The sequence below is a fragment of the Crocodylus siamensis genome, chromosome 5, assembly GCF_052110815.1.
Source record: "Crocodylus siamensis isolate JL-2025a chromosome 5, ASM5211081v1, whole genome shotgun sequence".
NCBI classification, from domain to species: domain Eukaryota; kingdom Metazoa; phylum Chordata; order Crocodylia; family Crocodylidae; genus Crocodylus; species Crocodylus siamensis.
This window is the reverse complement of record NC_143399.1, coordinates 61,686,758-61,710,787: the sequence shown is the minus strand read 5'-3', so window position 1 is coordinate 61,710,787 and position 24,030 is coordinate 61,686,758.

The window sequence follows — 24,030 nt, the reverse complement described above, 5'->3', positions numbered from 1 at the left end:
TGTTTCAATGGAGGTTATGACACAGCATGCAGCCAGGGACCCTGCCCTGGCATTGCCTCCTACCCATGGCTCTGATGAAGCCTCCACCCAGACAGGGCCCTTGGACAGGTTGGCAGCACCCTGCCCCTCTGTCTGCAGGTGTTGTGTGGTGGGACCTCTGGAGCCTGAAGATGGTGGAGGGGGTGGACAGGAATCCCCTCACCTGTCCCACATGTGCCCTGCTTGAGGCCATGGAATGGCAGGTGAGAGAACTCCAGGCAGAAGTTAGCAGCCTGTGTTTGATCAGGGCTGTAGAAGATGAGATTGATGAGTACTTTCATCCTTGGCAGGATCAGTCATCTAGTGGAAAGCCTACATAGGAGGGACCTGATGCAGAGGAATGGAAGATGGTCACCTCCAGAACCAGACATCATGCTGCAGCTGGGAAATAGATACGAGGTCCAGGCAGCACTGGAAGAGAGTGAAATGGCGGAAGCCACAGCCACCACCATGAAGACTGAGGGTCAGCCAGGTAGCCAAAGGAAGAGATGCCAAGTCATCATAGTTGGTGACTCCCTCCTGAGAGGAATGGAGGGACCCCTCTGTCACCCAGATACCACAGTGGGAGGTATGCTTCCTGCCTGGAGTCCAGATCCAGGACATCACTGTAAGGATTCCCAACTTAATCTGGCCCACCAACTAATATCTCATGGTCCTCATCCATGTGGGCATAAATGATGTGTCCAGGAGTACTCCAAACCATATCACAGGGCTCTGGGGGCCAGGCTTAGGAAGACAGGGGTGTGGGTAGTCTCATTGTCAATCCTCCTGGTCAGCAGTCATGGTCAGCATCACAATGCCTGCATCAGAGAAGTCAACCTGTGGTTCTGGAGTTGGTGTCATCAAGCAGGTTTTGGCTTCTTTGACCACAACCCACACTTCCATGAAAGGAGCACCCTACAAGCACAGAAGGAAGCAATTCCCTTGTGCACGAAAGGGGGCAAAGGGGCCAAGAGACCCTCTTGGCTGAACAGGGAAATCCAGGAAATCCTTGGGGCAAAAAAAAAAAAGAGTCATATAGGCTGTGGAAGCAGGGGGTAGCTACCAAGGTAGAACGTACCTATTTGGCCTGCACTTGCATGGAGGTAGTCAGAAAGGCCTAAGCAGAAATGGAACTTAGGCTGGCAACAAAAATTAAAGGCAACAAAAAGTCTTTCTTCTGGTATATAGGGAGCAAAAAGAAGGTGCAGGGTAGCATAGGCTCCACAAGACTATGGCAATTAGTGACAGATGGGGGGGGGGACAAAGCTGAACTCTTCAATGAGTTTATTGCCTCTGTATTCCTGAACTTGGATCAGAGCAAATCTCATAATTGGAACATAGACAAATACACAGGGGGAACCAACCCACCTACTGTTAGCTCCGACTAAGTAAAGAGACACTTCTAGGGGCTGGATGTGCTTAAGTCAGCAGGCCCAGATGATCTTCATCCAAGAGTGCTGAAGGAATTGGCCAGTGTCATAGCAGAGCCACTGGCATGGCTGTTTGAGCACTCTTGGTGCTCAGGTCAGGTTCCAGAGGACTGGAAAAGGGCCAATGTGGTCCCTATTTTCAAGAAGGGACGACATTGGCCCGTGTAACTATGATGTTAATCTTACCTCTATCTTCAGGAAAACCTTCAAAAAAAATTTTAAGGATCACATTTGTGGGAGTCCAGGGGGGAAGGAAATGCTAAAGGGCAATGAGCATGGGTTCATAGCAGATAGATCCTTCCTGAGTAACCTTGTTTCTTTTTATGACCAGGTCACAAAATGCTTAGATGCAGGAATCGAGGTAGATGTCATCTACTTCAATATTAAGAAGATCTTTGATATGGTATCTTATTATATTCTTATAGATAAACTGAGTGAAGATGATTACATGGTCAGGTGGGTGGCAAATTGGCTTGGGGTCACACCCAGAGAGCGGTGGTGGATGGGTCGGTATCAACCTGGAAAGATGAGGGCAGTGGAGTCCCACAAGTCTCGGTCCTTGGACTGATGATGTTCAATGTCTTCATTAGTGACTTGGGCGAAGGCGTGGAAAGCACTCTGTCCAAATTCACAGATGATCCCAAATTATGGGGTAAAGTTAACACACGAGAAGGTACAGAACAAATCTAGGTAAAACTGGACAGGTTGGAAAAGTGGGTGGAACAGAATAGGATGGATGCAGTTCAACAAGGACAAATGCAAGTGCTGCACCTAGGGAGAAGGAACCACCAGCACGTTTTCAGGGTGGGGAAGGATCTTCTCAGCAACACAGCAGTGGAAAGGGATGAACGTGAGTCATCAATGTGATGAAGTGACCAGTAAAGCTAACCATACTTCATCATGCATTAGCAGGTGCATGACAAACAGGTCCAAGGAAGTGATCCTTCCCCTTTATGGAGCATTGGTCAGGCTGCAGTTGGAGTACTGAGTCCAGTTTTAGGCACCCCACTTCAAGAGGGATGGGAACACCCTTGGGAAGGTTCAAAAGAGGGCCACTAGTATGGTTAGGGGCTTGCCAGAAAAGCCCTATGAGGAGAGATTGAGGGCCCTGGATCTCTTCAGCCTCCACAAGAGACAGCTGAGAGGTGAGCTTGTGGCTGCTTACAAATTCATCAGGAGGGGACAGCAAAGAATAGGAGAGGCTTTGTTTACTCCTTGGAGTAACTAGGAATAATGGCCACAAAATGACAGAGAGCAGGTTTAGGTTAGACATCAGGAAGAACTTTAAGGTAAGGGTTGTCAAAATCTGGAATAGCCTTCCAAGGGAGGTGGTGTTCTCCCCTACCTTGGGGGTCTTTAGGAGGAGGCTAGACATACACCTGGATGAGGTTGTCTGACCCCAATGCTCTTTCCTGCCCAGGGCAGGGGGTCAGACTCGATGATCTACTGAGGTCCTTTCTGACCCAACCATCTATGAATCTATGAAAATAAGTAAATTCCACAATAGAAATTCATATGCTTCTAATTTATCTGAAAATATTTTTCTTTCCAAGATTTCTATTAATAAGTCTCTTTGGTTTCTTTTTAATGATGGAACTGCACATTGGTGGAGCAGTGTTCAAATTTATCAAAGACTCTAAAGATTAGGAACTTAAAAAAATAAAATTTACAAAGATTATATCCCTTCCTGCCTCTTTTATCCTCCCCTTACGCCAAGTACAGATATTACACTTTTACCAGTATAAGTGATTTGATAACATAAATTTGTTTGTAAAATACTGGGAGGCAATAATACTTTATAATACTTTGAATGAAGAATTGATAGCTGTCTGGCTGGCAGTTACTCCGGTTACATAAAATATTGGGAGGCAAATTTACGTTATCCAATACTTATACCGGTAAAAGCATAATATCTGTACCTGGTCTAAGGGAAGGGTAAAAGAGGCAGGAAGGGATATAATATCTGTAAACTGTATTTTTTAAACAAACCAGTCTCTACCCATAACAGAACAGAAATTTGGCACACAGACTAAAAAATAGTAGAACCTGGTCTAAGAGTTGCCCCTCCCCACACCAAGGGCAAGTGTGCATTCTGTTTACTATCAATCTAAACTATGCCACTTACAAAAAACTGCATAAATTAGATCAATTCTACCTCATGCTTTTTTAATGTCTGTACTTACCCTTACTGCCTAAGTCTTTCTCCCTGAACAAGCATTTGTAACCACTGTTCACTTTATGTATGTACATCTGATGCCATTCCATTGAACAAATACAATACAAACAGTACAATCTGGACAACAAGCTAAAACCAGTCTAAACAGTCTAATCTTTTTTTCCCCTCATTGTGGCACTGCATGAATTTGAACAAAAGCACAATATGGTACAAAACACTTTACTGCTGACAAGTTAATTGGATTTTTTATGTATTAGAAAGGAGATTTGTCTGTACTGTACTTAGCATAATATTACAATTAGATAAAACAATATGTAAGCTATGGTTTTAATACAGCCAAACAGATCCCAGGCACCCATAGTTACACAAAACTGAATTAGCAAGAGAAACACTCATTCAAGTGATAAAGTCATGTCTTGCGTGTCTTCTTCACAAATTATCAAGTTTTAAGGACCAGTCAGTGCTTCAGTGAACTTCCAATCAAATTCTACTGATCCCAATAGCACTGGTTAAAAATTCCAAAAAAAAAGATAGTCTTATAATTAAGAGACTGATTTGGGACTTGTAAGAGTAGAGTTTCACTCCCAACTCTGCTAGATTCCTGTGTCATATGTGGCTTGTATCCAGCCCTTAGTTTCTGATATATAAAATAAGGACAACACCTCTACCTTTGGTATGCTTGTGTGTGTTGAGATTCATGTGAGAGCTAGAGTGAAACAGAGAAGGAGCATACTTAAAGTACAATAGCTATTAGCCATATTGACTTTCCCTGTGGACTTCCTTATTCTTCCTGAAAGTATTCCAAATTCTTCATTGTCATGTATTTGTACAATGCCACAATGAGGTCTTGGTCTCAGTCAGAATCTGTTTGGGCTACTGTACTATAAATATTAATAAACATAAGAGCATGTAAAATAGTAGCAAATATGGTCAATCTTCTAAACATGTGTGGAGTGATAAGGTGAGGTGACCTATACTGCATCCCCCATAAAATTACTATCCAAAAAAATTTCCAAGTCCTCTGAGTAATGAATTTCATCAGTAAATTATTTTTCTAAAGGTCATTAGGATCAGGGTGATAATAGGATTTCTTAACTAGCTATTACCGCTCATCTGTTCATACAAATCTGTTAAGGGCATTTCTCCAGCCACATATTAGCATTACAGCTGTCACATTTGGTCTATTTTAAATAGACTCTAAGTAAACATGGTTATTTTGCCGAGAGCAGGTAGAATTTATGTTTAAAAAGAGAGAGTTGTGTTTGAAGCTAAATTGCTAAGGCAATAATTAAATTTGCTCAGTGATACTTGAATTGTATATAAGATCAGTTACTTAAAAATGCATTGTAAAGCAAATGAAATGGCTGCTTCAGAATTTATAAACACATATTACTGTAAATGCAGAGGCAACCTGAAATTTATCAGAGGAAAAACAAGTAGATATCTCCCATTCCTACAAATAAATCAGCTGCTTATCGCTTAGTCCAATTCCCTTTGATGTCAGTGGGAATCCTTCCAGTGACTTTAATGGGAGATGGATTTGGTTCCTTCCAAGACATTAAGAACAAAGTACTAGAATCGGTGCTTATTCCAAGTGAGTAGGCTATACTATGCCCACAAGCAGTCTGGGAATCTTGCCCAAGTGATCTGTGCTCCTGCCCAGACACTGCATGTCAGAGAACAACATGTAATTGGCCAGCCTCTTCTATATTCTTTGTAAATCAGAGCTGTACAACTGGGAAGTCCTCCACGATCAGTGTTCTACTCATTTCCTGAAGCAGGATTCAGTGGGCAGGTCTACATGAGATGCTCAATGTGCAGTTGCTGAAAAATACTGCTCAGTAGCTTGTCACAGCAGGGATGGTGCTAATACACTACTGTGTAGTATTATTAGGCTCCTGTGCAGTAGTGTCACCTAGAAGATGTTCACCAGCACTACTGCATGGTAACTCTAGTTACTGCACATTTCTTTAGGACTTGCTAATACAAGTACTAAATAAATGCAGAGGAATGACTGCCCAGTAGCATCTCACGTAGATGTGCCCAGTATGACTAAGGAGAGCAACAGTACCTAGGATTTGCAAGATGAAAACCGATAGAAAAACAAAAAGATGTTATAAACTGCAGTCAGTTGCTATTGGTTTCCAATTCTGACATTGATTCTGTGACCTTGGGAAAGGTGTGTCCTTATGCTCAGAGTTCCTGAGCACCTGCAGTTACCTTTGGTTTGTATTGATACTATATCTGTACTATTGTACCACTTTCTGTCTTTCATCTACTATATTTACCACCACCCCCCCAGCACACATACACATTAGCTTTCAGTTTGTCCCTTTGATCATTATTTTGCATACGTGGGCAGACCTAGGATGTTGAAAAGGGTGATACAGATGATGTTGTGTATTGTTTCTCTCTCAACAGAAATAAGTTAAATCTTTACTAGTATACTATGAACTTGGGATATATTATTATTTAAGACTGAAGCAAAAATATACCTTTATTGGAATGTGCATTAATTTACTATATGTGATTTGTTTACTATATATTTAAGAACATAAACTCAGCAAAAATACTTAAAAGATAGTTTTTATTTAAACCTGTACTCATTAGAAGTAAATGTACATCTCTTAAAGTTTCATAAAATAAAAATCAAGTCTTCTTGAGCATCTTGACAGTGCATCCACACATTCGCCATCCTAACCTAAAATAGAATAGTTTACATTAACAAACCACAATAAAAGTAAGGGGGAGGAGTTGTTTTGTTTTATTTTGCTTTGCTTTGCTTTGCTTTTTTTGCTTTTGTTTTTTGGAAATGAGTATAATATTTCATCTTGGATGCACTATGTAGAAAGCCAAACTTTTGGTCATAGCAGAAAGCCTTTGTTCACATAAATCATTGTACTGACTCTGATGGGATTTCTCACAGAAAAGTTTTCAATTGTGGGCTTAAACATATAACAGTGCCTCAAAAAGCAACAGTGTACTCTCCCAAAAAAGAGCATTTTGTTTACAAGCTAGATAGGCAACAATAACTCTCCTCATGAGTAAAGGGGACCATCCGAAGAGAATTGTTTGTAGGATCATAAAAAATATAAACCTTTAATTTTGAAGCTTTAACTCCACAGGGCCAAATCACTGGAACAATGCCAAGCTTCACCTTTTTTTTTTTTTTTGGTAAAAACTAGGCTACAAATATAGTAACAGCATCAAAAGCAATAGCTTTTTATTTTCTAGATATCTAAAGAGTAAAGAAAGGTCAGGACCAGCCTCCGGATCAGGCTGTCACAAACAATTATAAGATGCATTATGGAAAATGGTTATGTTTTTTTTTCCTTTGTTTTCTTTTACCTGTTGTACCATTGATAAAAGATGACAACATTTGTTATGGTTAAACTCCCATTTTGAAAGGATGCTGTTTTCTCCCTTGTTTGGAATGTGCTCTAAAAAACAGAAACTAAAAATGAGTTTCACTCAGGTCAAAATCGACAGAGGGAAAGTGACTGTACCGATGATGACACAGCAAAGCAGAACAGAAAAAATGTTGTGATTGAAAGTTTGATTACAATACAGAATTAGTAAACAGGGGAATTTGAAGGAAAAAAAGGCAGTCAATTATACACCTTAAGTTTATCTCCAGTTTTATTCTGTTTCTCCTTCTCAGTGATATCTTTAAAAAGAGACATTGAAAACAAGACTTCTTAGTGGCCTAACAAAACATTAAGCTTCACCACTTAAATTTACAGCACCATGCAAATACAGATGTCAAAGTGGGTGACACTAAATTCCAGGCACAGCCTAAGCAGCATATTATTTATGAATATAGTGTTTTTGTTTAATTACTAACTCCTAAGCAACATATGTATTGTTTTGAATTATACTTTATAAACTGTTCTGCAAATACTATAAAAACCTTTATGCCTGAGTGTTTTATTAATTATCATCATATAGTCAAGGCATAAGGATTTTTTTATTTAAGTTTTCTTAATTAAAAGTTGAACAGTACATGGCTAATATGCAGCAACTTGTAATCAGTGGATACCTTTCTATTTCTTGAGTAAAGCACTGCTGCTTATCAGTGTTACATTATTTATTGATTCCATATTTTGGCCAAAATTATTAAAAAGCTGCTATTACATACAGTGGCATATCTGGACTTTGCACTTGTACTTTTAATATTTCTAGTCACAAACAAATCTGTGGACAAATGCATCAATATTAGCACTGGGGGAAACAACTCTAGAATATTCAAGACACATTTTTTTCTCCACCATTCTCCACTTCAAAATTTGTTCTACAGTAATTTTGGGTATGCGCGCACGTGTGTGTGTGTGTGTGTGTGTGTGTGTGTGTGTGTGTGGAGTCGGGGGGAGGGGGTTGGGGCAGAACTAATGCAGGAGTGGTCTTCTGCTGGTGTTTCATCTGTAGGGAACTTCTGTTCTCCAAGGAAATTAACTGCTAGTTAGCTATGACCAGAATCTGGCCTGTTTGCATAGCATGAGCAATGCAAAAGGACTGTAGGAGAAAAAGAGATTTTTTGTTTATTTTCTTTATTGTGTTTAATGCTTATATCTATGATGTTTTTTATCAATCACAGATAGAATGAACACATTTAAAGCCTACTTTCCTTGTCTATTTTGACACAAAATCTATCCATCCATTTCAACTTTTAGCACTATAATAAAATAATCCTGCAACCCCCGTATACTTGATTTCTTCTTTTAACTTTAACTTTTGCCACCATTTCCTTTTCTGAGTGGTCTAATTTTAACTACTCTGTGCAAATATTGATGAGCATTAATACAATGGTAGAGAACATGTCTTATTTAGTGTGACAAGCTGAGCCACCTCCAGAGTGTTCATCTACTGTGGAAATCATATTCTGTCTTACTCAATGTGATTATGAGATGTGACAGTACTTCCCAAAAGATATCAGTGCACTCTTGCAGAGTTTTCAGGCTCAGATTTCTGAGGCTCACTGTCAAAAACATTAGTCAACTAAACTTATGTCATAGTGTTCATCATAGTGTTGAGATGATGAAGTCAGACTCATAAACACCACTTTCACCCATAAATATATGCCAAACTACTAGATTCCTAGATGCTAGGACCAGAAGGGACCTGAACAGATCATTGAGTCTGACCCTCTGCAGGAAAGAGTGCTGGGGTCAGATGCCCCCAGCCAGATGCCTATCCAGCCTTCTCTTAAAGACATGCAAGGTAGGGGAGAGGACCACCTCCCTTGGAAGCCCATTCCAAATTTTGGCCATCCTTACTGTGAAGTAGTTTTTCCTGATATCTAACCTAAATCTGCTCTCTGTCAGTTTGTGACCATTGTACCTCATTACCCCAAGAGGTGCCCTGGTGAACAGAGCATCTCCGATCCCTTGCTGCGTCCCCCTAATGAATTTGTAGGTGGCCACAAGATCATCTCTCAGTCCTCTCTTGTGGAGGCTGAAGAGGTTCAGGTCCCTCAGTCTCTTCTCATAGGGCTTGTCCTGTAAGCCCCTGACCATATAAGTGGCTCTCCTCTGAACCCTTTCGAGTCTATTAACACCCTTCTTGAAGTACGGCGCCCAAAACTGGATTCAGTACTCCAACTGCAGTCTGACCAATGCTGCATAGAGGGGAAGTATCACCTCCTTGGTTCTATTTGTCACACATCTGCTGATGTGTGATGAAGTGCGGTTAGCTTTCCTGATGATTTTGGCTCATGTTCATCTTGGAGTCCACTATGACTCTGAGATGCCTTTCCACTTCTGTGCTGCTGAGAGGATCACTTCCCAGCCACTAGGTGTGCTGGATATTGTAGTGCCCTAGGTGCAGCACTCTGCATTTGTCCTTGTTGTACTGCATCCTATTGTATACTGCCCACTTTTCTAACCTGTCCAGGTCTGCCTGCAATTGTTCCCTACCCTAACTAGCTACTAGCTACAACACTATATGAAACCGATTTATAGTACCTTTCTTGCTTTTAAATAACCTTTAATGCCTAAAGAAGCTATGTACCTGCACACACACACACACAAATATACTCCTCCTCTTCAAAGTATTGGAAATGTTCATAATTTTATCATGAATTTTAAAATTTGTTTTTCCTGGGGCTACATGAAAACTCAGGTTTCACCTTTAAAAGAAGAAGCATCATGAGATGCTTAGATGCATAAGAAAACTTTGAAATATGGAGTGAGAACATGATAACCTAAAAAGCAAATAAAAAGACCCAGGATTTATTTATTTTTGTAACTCAGGATTTTGGAGGGGCTTAAGTTTCAATTGTTGAATGTTTGAACTTGACAACACTGTTAGGAGACCCTGACTACTAGTGTTCTTCTTTCACATTAAAATCTTCAATACAGTGTACAGTGAAATGCAAGAAACAACAATGGGAATTTGTTTATGAAGCTGTAGATATTTCATAATTCTGGTACCTTTGTATATCAGGGGTATCAAACCGATCCAGCTGTGGGGGTGGAATAAGGATGCAGGGTAAGCCTGTGGGCCAGATTGGGACCACAGACCAGCCCTGTGTGTCAGAGCCAGTGTGCAACCTGGACCAAATTTTAGCCATGAAGTTCAAACTTTAAACATCAGCACCAATCTCTGTCTGAAACAGTTTGGACAATTTGAGCTCAAATGAGCCAGATCTGGGAATGGCTAGGGAATATGCATTGGTTAGCCCCATGGTGCTATATATGGTCCATGGGCTGCATCTGACCCACAAAGCTCTACCATTTGGCCTGCAGTGCTTTCTGCAGGTCTCAGACCCGGCCCTTGTGCTGCATGAAGCATGCACTGGCCCAAATCCCATGTGCTAAATGTAGTGTATGGGGCTGGTTTGGGCCATGCATAGACTTCTGTGTGTGAAGTGGGTTTGTGGGCCAGATCTCAACTGACCCAGGATTCAACACACAGGACAAGTCTGGCTCAGGTACCACCTGAAGTATACACCTCAGACCAGCCTCATGTGCTGCATGCAGCATGTACCCTTGACCAGCCCCAAGCACAGATATAGCCCACGTGCTGAGTCCTGTTCCACACACTGCCTGTGGCACCTCCCAAACTGGCATAGACACCAGACCAGCTCCATGCACTACATGCAATGCACAGGGCCAATCCAAGACCCACAAGTACCACTGCAGACTATTACCTTTGACACTCCTGTCATATATCACTATGGCTCTACTGTACTGTAGTGGGCTTCACATTCTATGTTACACAGGCTTCAAGTGCTTCAAGAATGAAATATTGGAAGGACATAAAGTTAAACAAAATAGTTCCCTGTGGTAAAATAGTTCCCTGTTGTCTACCTTATACAAGGCAGCCACTAATGAATGAAGGCTGTAGATTAAAGTTTGTTGCATTATTTTTATAAGGTGGTTTTACTTCATTCCTTTGGATACCCATGATGTTGCAATGCCACAATCTTGTCTTGGGATAGTTTGTATTGTCATATGTATTTGAATTGTGTGCATGCATATAAGTTGTTGTGGATCATTAGTGTAAACACGTTTTGTTTGCAACTTTTTAAAAAATGTGACTTGGGAACCTAACTGGCATTTTCAGAATTGACTCAGGCATAAAAAATATCTAAGTCTCATGGACTTTTCTTAGACACAGTAGCAACATGCCTCAGCCAAATCAAGAAGTATATGGACGAGGCTGCTCAGGCCCAGGTCCATGCCCATATCCATGTCCACACCCCACAGCTGCTCTGAAGAATTCTAGAGACTGAGGTGTCACAAGCAGTTGCACTGAGTTATCCTTGAGCAGCTTCACTGGCAAACCGCTGGGTTAGGGACAGACATTACACATAAACCAGCTGAAGTGATCAGAAACTGTTTTAATCCTGTAACAGGACAGATGTTCAGTGCACATAAACCAGTTTGAAAATGGCTGAAACTGGTTTAAGATAAACCTGGTTAAATGCAGCATCAGAGTTAACTGATTTGTCTCAAACCAGTTTATGAAACATCTGTCCCACCCCGCTTTCTGGTTTAAGTCAGAGTCCCCCAGCATCCCGGCATGCTCTCTGGGCTGGGCAGGGCTCTCTGTTTCACAAAAGAGCTGGCCCCTCCCCTCTGCTCCCTGGCTGGAGCTCAGCATAGAATTGCAGGTGCAGCAGGGTCTGCTGGCTTCCCTGTGTCCCCCTCACCCCCCCACCTCACCATTTGCTGCTTAAGCAGAGATCCCTTCATCCTCTCTGCCACAGCAGAGACCATAGCCAGTATGTGGTATTCTAGCTAATGCCAAGAGGTATCTGTGTGTGTGTCTCTCTCCAATTTCACTGGGCTAGAAAGACAAAACAGTGATGGCTTAGGGCTTTTGGAGCTAATCAACAGGGCTGCTTAAGAAGTTTGAAGTAATTTCATAGATTTCATAGACATTAGGGCTGGAAGGGACCTCAGGAGATCATCGAGTCCAGCCCCCTGCCCAAAGGGCAGGAAGTCAGCTGGGGTCATAGGATCCCAGCAAGATAAGCATCCAATTTACTCTTGAAGGTGTTCAATGTAGGCGCTTGAACCACCTCCGCTGGCAGACTGTTCCAGACCTTATGTCCAGCCTGAAACGGTCTTGCAGGAGTTTGTGACCATTCGACCTCGTCATCCCATGGGGCGCTCTGGTGAACAGATGTTCCCCCAGATCCTGGTGGTCACCCCTGATAAACTTGTAGGTGGCCATCAGATCACCCCTGAGCCTGCGCTTTTCCAGGCTAAAGAGTCCCATGGCTCTCAACCTGTCATCGTAAGATCTGTTTTCCTGACCTCTGATCATGCGCATGGCTCTCCTCTGGACTCTCTCAAGCTTCTCCACATCCTTTTTGAATTGTGGAGCCCAAAACTGGACACAGTACTCCAGCTGCGGCCTCACCAAGGCCGAGTACAAGGGGAGAATGACGTCCCGGGATTTGCTCGAGAAGCATCTATGGATGCACGCCAGCATTTTGGTCGCTTTACTAGCCGCAGCATCGCATTGCAGGCTCATGTTCATCTTGTGGTCAATGATGACCCCCAAGTCTCTTTCTTCTGTAGTGCTAACCAACGTAGCACTGCTGAGCCTATAAGGGTGCTGCAGGTTTTTCCTCCCAAGGTGGAGAACCTTGTATTTTTCGGTGTTAAACACCATGAGGTTCTCGTCTGCCCATTTGCTGAGCTTGTCCAGGTCAGCCTGGATCACCCGCCTATCTTCTGGCGTGGATGCTTTGCCCCAAAGTTTGGTGTCATCGGCGAACTTGGCCAGTCCACTCCTGACTCCAATGTCCACATCGTTAATGAATATGTTGAACAGTATGGGTCCCAGGACAGAGCCTTGAGGGACCCCACTGGTCACAGGGCACCACGATGAGTGACTGCCATCAATCACAACCCTCTGGGTCCAACCATGAAGCCAATTTCCAAGCCAGCGGATCGTGGTGGAGCCTAAGCCACAACTGGCCAGTTTGGCCAAGAGGTGATCATGGGATACCAGATCAAAAGCTTTTTTGAAGTCAAGATATATGACATCAACCTCTTCTCCCTTGTCCAGGTGATAGGTCACCTGGTCATAGAAGGAAATGAGATTGGTCAAACAAGACCTACCTGCAACAAACCCGTGCTGGCTACCCCTTAGAATGTTAGCCTGGGCCAGTCCCTCAAGGATGGCCTCCTTAATAAACTTTTCTAAGATCTTCCCCAGGATAGAAGTCAGGCTAATGGGCCTGTAGTTAGCCGGATCCACTCTCCTCCCTTTCTTGAAGATCGGCACCACATTGGCCTTCTTCCAGTCTTCGGGCACTACACCAGAGCACCAGGAGTTTTCAAAGAACCATGCCAGGGGCTGGGCTATGATGCTCGCCAGCTCCTTGAGTACCCTGGGGTGCAGGTTGTCAGGGCCAGCTGACTTGAAGGTATCCAGCTTCTCAAGGTGTTCCTTCATGAGGTCAGCATTGATGGAGGGTAGGGGATCCCCCTCACCCAGATTTCCCTGTCCCATAGCAGGCATGGGCATCCCGTGTGACTGATGAAAGACTGACGCAAAGTACCTATTTAATAGGTTGGCTTTTTCCTGGGCGTCAGTTGTCAGTTGCCCCATCTGGTTTAGCAGGGGTCCAACATTGCCCTTGCTTTTCCTCCAGCTCCCCACATATCTGAAAAAGGACTTTCTGTTGTCCTTGATGCCTGAAGCTAGTTGGAGTTCAGTTGCAGCCTTGGCTTTCCTGGTTTGCTTCCTGCAGGACCGGACCAGCGCGGAGTAATCCTCCTCGGAGGTGAATCCCATCCTCCATCCTTTATAGGCTTTCCTTTTTAGCCACAGTAGATCCGCTAGGTCTCTGGAGAGCCAGGGGGGCTGCTGTGCCTTCTTGCTGCCTTTCCTCCGTGTTGGAATAGATTTAGCTTGTGCACTGAGGATCGCTTCCTTGAGAAGCAACCACTCTTCTTGAACTCCCATCTCCCTGGGGTCATGGTCCCTGAGGGCCTGACTGACTAGCCTCTTGAGCTTGTCAAAGTCGGCTTTTCTGAAGTCAAGGACTTCTGTGTTGCTGACTGACTTGCCAGCTTTACGGCGGATGGTGAAGGTGATCAGCTCGTGGTCGCTGTCACCCAACTGCCCATCAATCACTAGGTCGCCAATTAGGTCGTCCCCCGTAGCCAGTACTAGGTCAAGCAGCACTTTGCCTCTCGTTGGCCCATAGACTTCTTGAGTCAGGTAGAGGTCATCCACGCACGAGAGAAAGCTTTGCGCCCGCTCAGATTTAGCTGAGTGATCTTCCCACGAGATGTCCGGGTAATTGAAGTCACCCATGACAACCAAGGTCCTGGAGCAAGTGGCCTCAGTCAGTTCCCGGGCGAACTCCTGGTCAAGCTCGGGACTTTTAGTGGGAGGTCTGTAGTAGACTCCCACCGTTGTGTCCCCTGTGCCGAATTCCCCACGAATTTTTACCCAGAGGGTCTCTAGCTGTCCATGCCGGTCGCCAACATCAGCTTGCAGGGACATGTAGCTTTCCTTCACATAGAGAGCTACGCCCCCGCCCCTTTTATCAACACGATCCCTCCTGTACAGGGTATAGCCCTCTATACCCGTGGTCCAGTCATGGGTGGAGTCCCACCAGGTCTCCGTTATCCCAATGACATCATATTTCTTTGCACTGAGCAGGAGGACGAGCTTGTTGCCCAGGCTCCTGGCATTAGTGTACAGGCAGGCAAGTGTGCCCTTGGGGGCTCTTGCCTTGCCCACAGATTGTGCCAGGGCTGGGCAGGGGTGGGCTCCCTTAAGTGCCCCTTTAAGTGCCTTGGTCCGCTGGCCTTGCAAGGGCCGTTCAGCAGGCCAGCAGGGGCAGTAGTCCCCCCATCCCCCAGCGGGCTTAGTTTAAAGCCCGGTGGAGCAGGTCAGCCAGCCTGGCTGAGAAGAGCCTCCTCCCCAGGGGAGAGAGGTGGAGGCCATCTCTTCCCAGCAGCTCGCTGCCTCTCTCTCCAAAGAGCGGGCTGTGGTCATGGAAGCCAAAGCCTTCCCGATAACACCAGCGCCGCAGTCTTTGGTTCACCGCATGGATCCTCCTCTCCCTCCTCAGCCCATAGCCCGAGACTGGGAGGATCGATGAAAACACCACCTGAGCTCCCAGACCCCTAAGCCCCGCTCCCAACTCCCTGTAGCACCTCATGACCTGGCTGGGGGTGCTCCGAGCCGTGTCATTGGTGCCCACATGAATCAGGAGCATGAGGTAGTGGTCCGTAGGCCGGAGGAGCTGCGGGATCCTCTCTGCAATGTCTCGGATGCGGGCCCCCGGGAAGCAGCAGACTTCCCGGGCTCAGGGGTCGGGGCGGCAGATTGCCCCCTCAGTGCCCCGCAGGATGGAGTCTCCCACAACAAACACCTCACGCTTTGTCTTGGGGAGAGCGGGGCCAGTAGCTGCGGTCGAGCCTGGGTTGCCTGCGGGAGCCGGCAACTGCGTGGGCTCTGCTGGGGCTGCAAGAGGTGTGAACCTGTTGCTAAGCTCCGGCGGGGCAGGGGCCTTGGTGCGGCGGGCCTTGGGGCCCTTGACCACCTTGGTCCATGCCCCTGACTGGGCAGAGCGGGAGGTCCCAGAGTCATCCTTAGTCACGGAGGGAGACAGAGCTCTCCCCTGCGGCTCCCGGGGGAGAAGGGCCTGGCAGTAGGAGTCTATCTCCTGCTCACAGTCCCTGATGGCACGCAGTCTCTGGACTGTGGCCTGGAGCTCCTCCAGCTGGCGCGCCAGAGACCCCAGTAGGGAGCAGACCCCCCAAGGGGAGGGGGCCATGCTCCCAGGCCCCAGAGCCTGAAAAAGGGACAGGCAGCCCCCGCAGCCAAGACCCAGGGGCTCCGTCTGCGTGGAGCCTGGAACCATGGGCTCCGTCTGGGTGGCCGTCTCTGAGGTGCCCAGTGGAGGGGCCGCAGAGCCCAAGGGGACCCAAGAGGTGCGACGTGTGCCCATCTGTGTCATGCCTCTGGTAGGCTGGCTACGGCTGGGGCTGGCTATGGGTGGGGGGGTCGCAGGCAGGGTCTCGTGCCCTCCCATGCCCTCCCCTGTGCGAACTCCGCGCTAACTCAATCGCCTGTTTATGCAGCCTGTTCGCGCGGCTCCGGTCGCGGGCTCCCTGGGGGGCTGGGCCAAGTAGGGGCCTGGGCGGGGGCTTGACCCGGCCTGGCACCAGGCAGCGGCCTCCTCCCAGCAAGCGAGGAGTTAACCCCTTCCCACCATGAGCCCGCTTACCTCCGGCTGTGCTGGGGGTCAGCAGGGGGCTTGGCAGCTGCTGAGGGGGTGTCTGGGGGGCTTCGGGGGAGTGGGGGCGCAGCGGGCTTCACCCGCGTGTCTCTCACTGCTCCAGAGCTTACCTGAGTGTGGTTTTTTTGTTTTTTTTATCCCCCTGTTTGGCAGGCCCTTTTAAACTACGCGCATGTGCAGTGGGCCTGCCGTCGGGGAACGCTGGCTTCTCAGGCCAGGGGGGCCCTGCCCTACAGGAGGGGGACTGGTGAGTACCCCCTCCTTCACTCCTCTCTCCCTGGGGGGCTGAGAGAAGTAGGGGCCTGGGCGGGGGCTTGACCCGCCCTGGCACCAGGCGGCGGCCTCCTCCCAGCAAGCAAGGAGTTAACCCCTTCCCACCACAAGCCCGCTTACCTCCGGCTGTGCTGGGGGTAGGCAGGGGGCTCGGTGGCTGCTGAAGGGGTGTCTGGGGGGCTTTGGGGGAGTGGGGGCACAGCGGGCTTCACCCGCACGTCTCTCACCGCTCCAGAGCCTACCTGAGTGTGGTTTTTTTTGTTTTTGTTTTTTTTTTTAATGTGGAGAGAGGCTATTGTTTTGCTAATTGGGTGTTATCAGCTGCCTGGCTGGCTTGCTCACCTGTCAGTTTGCTGCAGACAGTATGACAAAGCAGGGAGGGAGATTGAAAAGCTCCATATCATCAACAGATGAATGCACAGCACACCCATCCCCCACCTCAGAGTGTTAGCCTGGGGCTGGGGGCTAGGGGCTGGCCCCTTAAGCAGCGAGCTGGAAAAAGCCTTGGACGGGGCAGGCAGACCTCCCTAATTATGGTGTCCTGCCAGGGCCTTGCCATGCCCCCCCTCAGCCCAGCACTGTGTCAAAGGGAGGGGAGGGCTGATCTAGTGCCCCCTGGCTTCTAGCCTGAGCCACTGTAAGCATGTGCCTGAATTTCCTTAGTCCAGAGAGAATATCTGTCCAGTTTCAAACCAGTTCAGCCTAGTCAGGTTAGACTAACCTGCAAAGATTGAATTTATTCAGGCCCAGATTTTTTGAATGTCTGTCTCTAGCCCTGGTTTTGGAGCATGCTTGTGGAAACTAGTGGGTGTGGCATGCTAAGGGGAATCCTGGCTAAGACACACCAATGCAGTAATGTAGAGGCACTTTTCAGCTTCTAACTGATTGAGTCACTTAATTATTTTTGAAAACTTTGCCATAGATCTACTACCTTGGGTACAAGGTAGTTGCCTCCTGTTCCTTTTTTATGTACCTAACTCTTCCTTAGTACATAGTTGTTCTTGTCTTAAATGCTTGCAGGATAGACTCTTTGTTATTCTTGCTGCCTCTCACTCAAGAAAGATTCATTTAATGTAACAAAAAGGAAAGGACGGTGAGGAGAAAGCAGAAGGGCTTTGAGGCAGATGAATCCTACTGTCACTGGGAGTTAAAGGTCAGGGGTACTAATGCACAATGCTACCACTGACTTCTTTTTAAAAAATTAAGTTTTGTGAGAGTGAAAGTTATTCACAAGATTCTCTTGTGGAAAGACCTTCTAAACAGCTTGATGTCTCATGTCTCATTGTTGTGGCATATGCAGCTGAGTTTACATGTCTCTTCTAAATATTACCAATGCATGAATGTACAGTGTAGATGTCATAATTTAGTCATGGCTGAAATTAAGTTTCCTCACATCTGCTGGTTCCTATGCTGGGAAAACAAGTATTTTGCTCCATTATTTAAAGTGAATGTGAGGTGGCAACATTTTTGGCTACAGACGAGGTCTCTCGGGTAGGTTAAGTTAAACACACAGCAGGCATTAAAAATCCAGAATGAGATGGTAAATCCAGAAATAGATGCTTTACTTAGGAGTGACTCAGTATGGATTCAGTCCTCATTATGCATTTGGATAACAGAGTCCTGCAGACTTGTGTTTTTTAAGCATGCAGGCTGCCCTGTTCCTAAATGGTTTAAGCTTCTGCAGGATGGGTAATTTAATTCTTCCATATAGAAACCATAATTGAAAAATATGCACATCACGTAAAGACAATTGCTGTGAGCAAAGTTGATTTCCATAGGAAAAGGAATCATTTCTGCACTACTACAGGTGATAACAGTGGTTCTGAAATTTCCTTGAGTGTTTCATTGCCATGTGAATTCTATTGCCCCGGGGTGACATTACACTAAAGACATGATTAACAAGTTAATCATGGCATAAATAGTAACCCGACCACACATTTATGCAATTAATGGCATGATAAAACATGGAATAAACTCCAAAGTTATTATACAAAATATGCATAATAACTTTGTGGCCAGTTCCCATTACACCTGTAATTCAACATGTGGCCAGCAATGATCAGCTGATCAGTATTTCCAGCCTTAAGAGTAAACCAGAGCAGAAGGGCTGCAATGCAGTCCCTCAGCTAGGAACACTGATCAGCTTCCTGGCACTATAGGACTCTGGCTCAATACTTGCCAGTATAGTGGCAGTCCAGGATCATCAGTGAGCCTCCTACAATTTGATCCTGCAGTCACACCTCTTACTATGCAATGTGTGGCATGGCAGGAGGCACAATTGTTGGGATCGTGGATCAGAAACTTCCACACCTTTAATTAAAAATCTGTCAGAGGCTTAAGGGTACGCCAAAACTGTGAACTGATTTGACAAACAGAGGACAAGTGTATTTAGTTGTATAGCGTTATTGTGCAAGTGGAGACTTCTTTGAAATGTTTCCATCTTCTCATATACATCACATGAGTCTATCCTATTTCATTTGGATAAGAGGTACATGCAATAATCAGGCCTAAAAAGTTATTTCCCTGATTCCACACTTATGCAATGTGATTCTCTGTATACTTCAACCTTTGAGTTATGTAAATTGGCTGTCTTTAACTGAGGTAGTAGAGATGTGTGCTTTCACCAAGCCCTAATTTTAATCCCTGTGTACAATCGAGTCATAAGCATTGTTTTTCCAGCATTTCAAAGACATTTACTTAAGGCTACTTCCATAATTTTTTTGTATCCTGACCATCTGCACTTGCTGTGTAGGCAATGGGTGGTGGGGGCAGATGAGAAAGCCGGTGCCCCCTGTGCAAGTGCTGGTCAATTGCTGCAGCTGCTCCCAGAAGCGGTCACAGTGGTTGACCACAGGGGTCTCCCTGGGCAGTGAGACTGGCCACAGGGGGGGACCCTGCCCTGGTCGACAGGACTGGCGACAGGGGGGCATGTGCTGACTAAGACAGTACCACTCACCCATGTCTATTAGCTTCACTGGAATGTCTCCAGGATGGATCAGGATAGACCCTGACTTTTTATGTTCTTTAGAAGTTCTTATTTGTATTTTCCTTTCCCAAATTCTTCTACAGGTGCTTCTATTTTTCCCCTTAGACCAGGATGCTCATCTAAGTATATGAAGAGTTCTGACTACTGGCTAATCTCAGTAAGGCCCACCCTAACTAACTGATTTAAAAGGTATCATTTCAGTGAGGTTGGTTGGACATCATGCAAAACATTTAGGTCTTTCTACTTCAGATAGTTTTGCATCTTTAGAGAAAACTGTGGATAAGTTTATGTCCTACTAGAATTTTTAAAAGGCAAAGCAGGTAGTCAGTTCAAGGATCCAGTTACGTCCTAGTAATTTTGGAAATAATAAAGGAAACAGAATATTTCTGAGTTCACACTGATTCTTCCAATGTGATTTGCATATACCACATATTCTGTCCACAGCCCCAAACGGCCAATTCAACAGCGTGAGAACCCCAGACTCTGGCCAGTATTATTTAATTACATCATAACCTTATATATGCGAGAGTGCATGACTAGAGGGTCTAAAGATTCTAGAAAACCTGAACTTCTACCCTCAATGACGTCATGACCCAGATACATGCATTCACGTGGTGGGATGCATGCATGTATGTGGCGATATGCATACATGCTTATCATAGTTATATAACTGCTGTGGTGGGAAAAAATATGTTAAAGAAGCATGAGGTTTTCAAAGATCTAAGTCTTTGATTTCAGATGCCGATGGTAAAAGGTCAGATGACAAAAGGTCAGAGGCTAACACAGCAAACTCTGTAGTTGTAATTTATCCCTATGTATTAACAGTGCTGCATATACACACCCCTATCTGTGCCTCATTTCAAATCGCTTGAGCTTTTCATATGAGAGAGAGAAACTGACCTTGACAGCCCAGCATGAAAGATAAAGTACCTATAGTAACGAGATTAGCTGACTTTAGTAAAGTTGTAAAATTAAATATACTATGCGCGCCATCCTGTGACCAAACAAGACCAGTACCACCCAAGTAAAAATAACCCCCCTTTTTTATGAAACTTGAGCAAACAAAGAGAGCACAAGTGCCACCCAAGTGGAGAACTGCGTATACACTGAAGAAAAACAGATTGTGCACAACGAATGTTATCTCTTCCGCCTACGCATTTTATTTTTTTTTGGCGTACCCCCATCTCGTCTTACCGGTCCGTTTATCTCTCTATCTTTGGCATTATCTTTCTTATCAAGAGCTCTTAGTAATCTGCAGACTGCAACGGCTTATATGAATTGCTCAGAAGCAACTGTCTTACTCACCCTGTAAATGCTGGGTAACATGATATCTGCATGCTGTAACTAAATCAATCAGCTCCTCTGCCTACGCTGCAGCACATCAGAAGCGTAAGTAAAATAAATCTTTTGTGAAACTATCATGCTGTGTTTAAATCATACTGACTCCTGCTCACTGTTATCACCCACCTGCCCGGTCATAAATCCCCCTCTTCGCGCCAAGCCGGTCGTGCCGATCCAGGCTCACAGGTCAAGGGTACACTGGCATTAGGGGCACGACATGGCATCATGAACAGGATCCAGGGGAGGTGAAATGGAGTCAGAGTTAATACGTCACTGTCCGTGGCGTGCTGGAGACCGTGATTGTACGAACTCAAATGATCTATGGGCGCACATTATTTACCACCAAGCAGATGGTCTCATTAACCCATTGATCACCGGGTATGTGTCTCTCATCAGAGACAAGGGAGGCAAAGAGTGGGCCATTCAATTGGCGCCAAGCTCCTTCGGATGGATTATGAGCCGAGATGGAGTCACCTTTCGGCCCAGAGATGAGGTCGGGAGCTTGTCTCTGGCGCGAGTAAAACCTGACAGCGCGGTGAACCCGACACCTGCTCAAGAATTTACTCACTGCATCCGCATCTGTGGCAAAAGTTTGAGGACTGCCTGTACATACATATCTTTGTGCGTACATATCTCTGCAGGAAAGCACAGAGAATATATATTTACATTCTCTGTTTGTATGTAAATGCATTTTCACATAAAACTCATTTTACTCATGAACTTTGTTGTCTATTTACTTTTTCCCTTACTGGACTGAGCACACGCTTCTTCAGAATTTCACCTCCGGAACCAGAGGTAACTCAATCCCAAATTTCCTGTATGCTGTGAATGGACTTGTTAAATAGCATAACCTTGTTAATGGTATGCTTATTAATACATGATTCAGGCACTATACCTTTCCTTTCATCTGTTATATTGACAGCTTAGCTGCTAACAAAAAACAAGTATGTAGGCTTCAAATTAGACCATTTGTTCCCCTATATTAACAAACCAAATAACAGCCCCCACTGGCAGAGTGCCTATATAAGCAGTCACTGTAGTGTCACATAGCATAGACATTAATTAAACAGTGACTTTTCCCCTTCCTCTATAGTAGGAAGCAATGATGCAAGTAAAATGAGCTTTTTTAAAGTTGACCTCACACTGGTATTTCTTCTAACAGACCACTTATTTGCATTATTGATTTTTCAAAAGTTACCAGCTTGTGGTCAACAGTACTAAATGTCAGTCTTTAAAATGTCATCTACAACAAGAACTGATTTTCAGTTATGTAGGCAAATGTACTAAAGGTGCATGGAATGATCTGAAACAAACACTGATTCCAGCTCGAGTCTGAACAGTGTGATTCACGATATCATTCAAGCACTTTTTAGAATCAGTTTGCTGCATAGCAGGAGCTGCCGTAGCCCTGTAATAATGTTTAATCTCTGGAATGCTTTAGGGCACAAGCCACCACAATGCTGTCAGGTTTGCATTTATGTATTTCTGATTAAAATATTGAGTATAAGCTAGAGCATGATGAATATCAACCTTTACTGAACTATATAACATTGTCACATTGTGAGAACAATATGAGTTCTGTGGTTGGTGGGGGTGGTGGGGAGGGGAATTGGATGGTGTGTAGATTCTCAAACTGTAAGGGAATTTGAAACAGTTCACAAAACCAGCTTCAGCTCACAGACTTAAGTGTAGCTACAATAGGGTACTTACAGAAGACTCAGTTAATCAAGCCAGCTGCGACTATGCTGGCTCTGCTCATCGAATAAGCTTTAGATAAAGCACCCCCACCACCATTTTGAAGTGTGGGATGCTTAATACACGTGATGCTGCCAGCACTTTAATTAGAGTGGCTCTCTGAAAGCACCCCCCCCAGACCACCCCGGAACACATGTATAGTTGCCCTTTGTGACTATTGACAGTGATTATTAAGTCAAGGCACCACAATTTTATATATGAGGTGTTTTCTTAAATGTTTTTACTATTATTAAATCCAAAGCAAAAAACAAAAAACCCCCAAATACTCCAGTGTTTCAGCTCATTTTTATTCAGGTTTATCATTCAAGCCTATCTCTAGTAAATATTATGACCATTATGCTATTAATCTTCAACAATAACAGTTTCTGTTGTTGATACACTAGGGCATGAACTAGGCAAAACAATTTAACAGAAATAGAAATAGAATAAATTCAAGACATGCAGTATGGCTTAATAATATTTAGCATTTTGCATAACCAAAAAACAGTATAATTATTATATAAATAGCTGTGCACTGTATTTTAATACACACTGCATTAATTATCAATTGCAAAGCATTGGGTTGTTTTTTTTTACAAGATCTTGCAAGTGTATACCTCATGGAGTCATAGCCAAGATCAATCTACCACTTAAGTGAATGTACATGAGTGATGCCATTCATCCCTTAGCAACAGAAGCAGAACAGTGCTCATAAAGGGATATACTAATTTGGAATAATTACCCCAGCATGCTTATGAGAACAACAGAGCCATCCTCTTTAAATTGTGATGCCCCAGGCAGAAGAGCAGAAGAATAATCAAGCATGTTTATAACTTGTAAAAGCTCAGATGAATAAAAGCCCCATCTCCCTTTCCTTTGCTCTCCAGCAAGCAGGTGCTTGCTTCATTCAACACCCTTGTGAGGACAGAAGGGTAGGTAGAGGGCAGAACAGCTTGGAGAACAGTGCAACTACATCCCGCTAAAAGGTGACAGCTACCCTCCCCAAGAATTTCAGGGTGACAACCACTCTCCCCAAGAATTTAAGGATGCAGTAGGCAAAACATTGGGCTGGAAATCAGGACCACTTATCATCATTAGTAGAGAACTTGATTGGATGGCCCTGCCTGTAACAAGGGGTATTTCCCACCTATGAGCTTATATTTACTGTAAGCTGTTTGGTTTGGGGACAACCTTTTTGTTCTGTTAGGGAGCACCTAGAACAGTATCACTCTGAGATATACCTGGTGTTAGAAGGCACTATGATGCGACCAATAATGAGACAGAATTATAGTTGGAGTTTCATCGCTGGCCTTGTGGATGATATTCATCTCTTCATCTCTTTCCTTCCCCA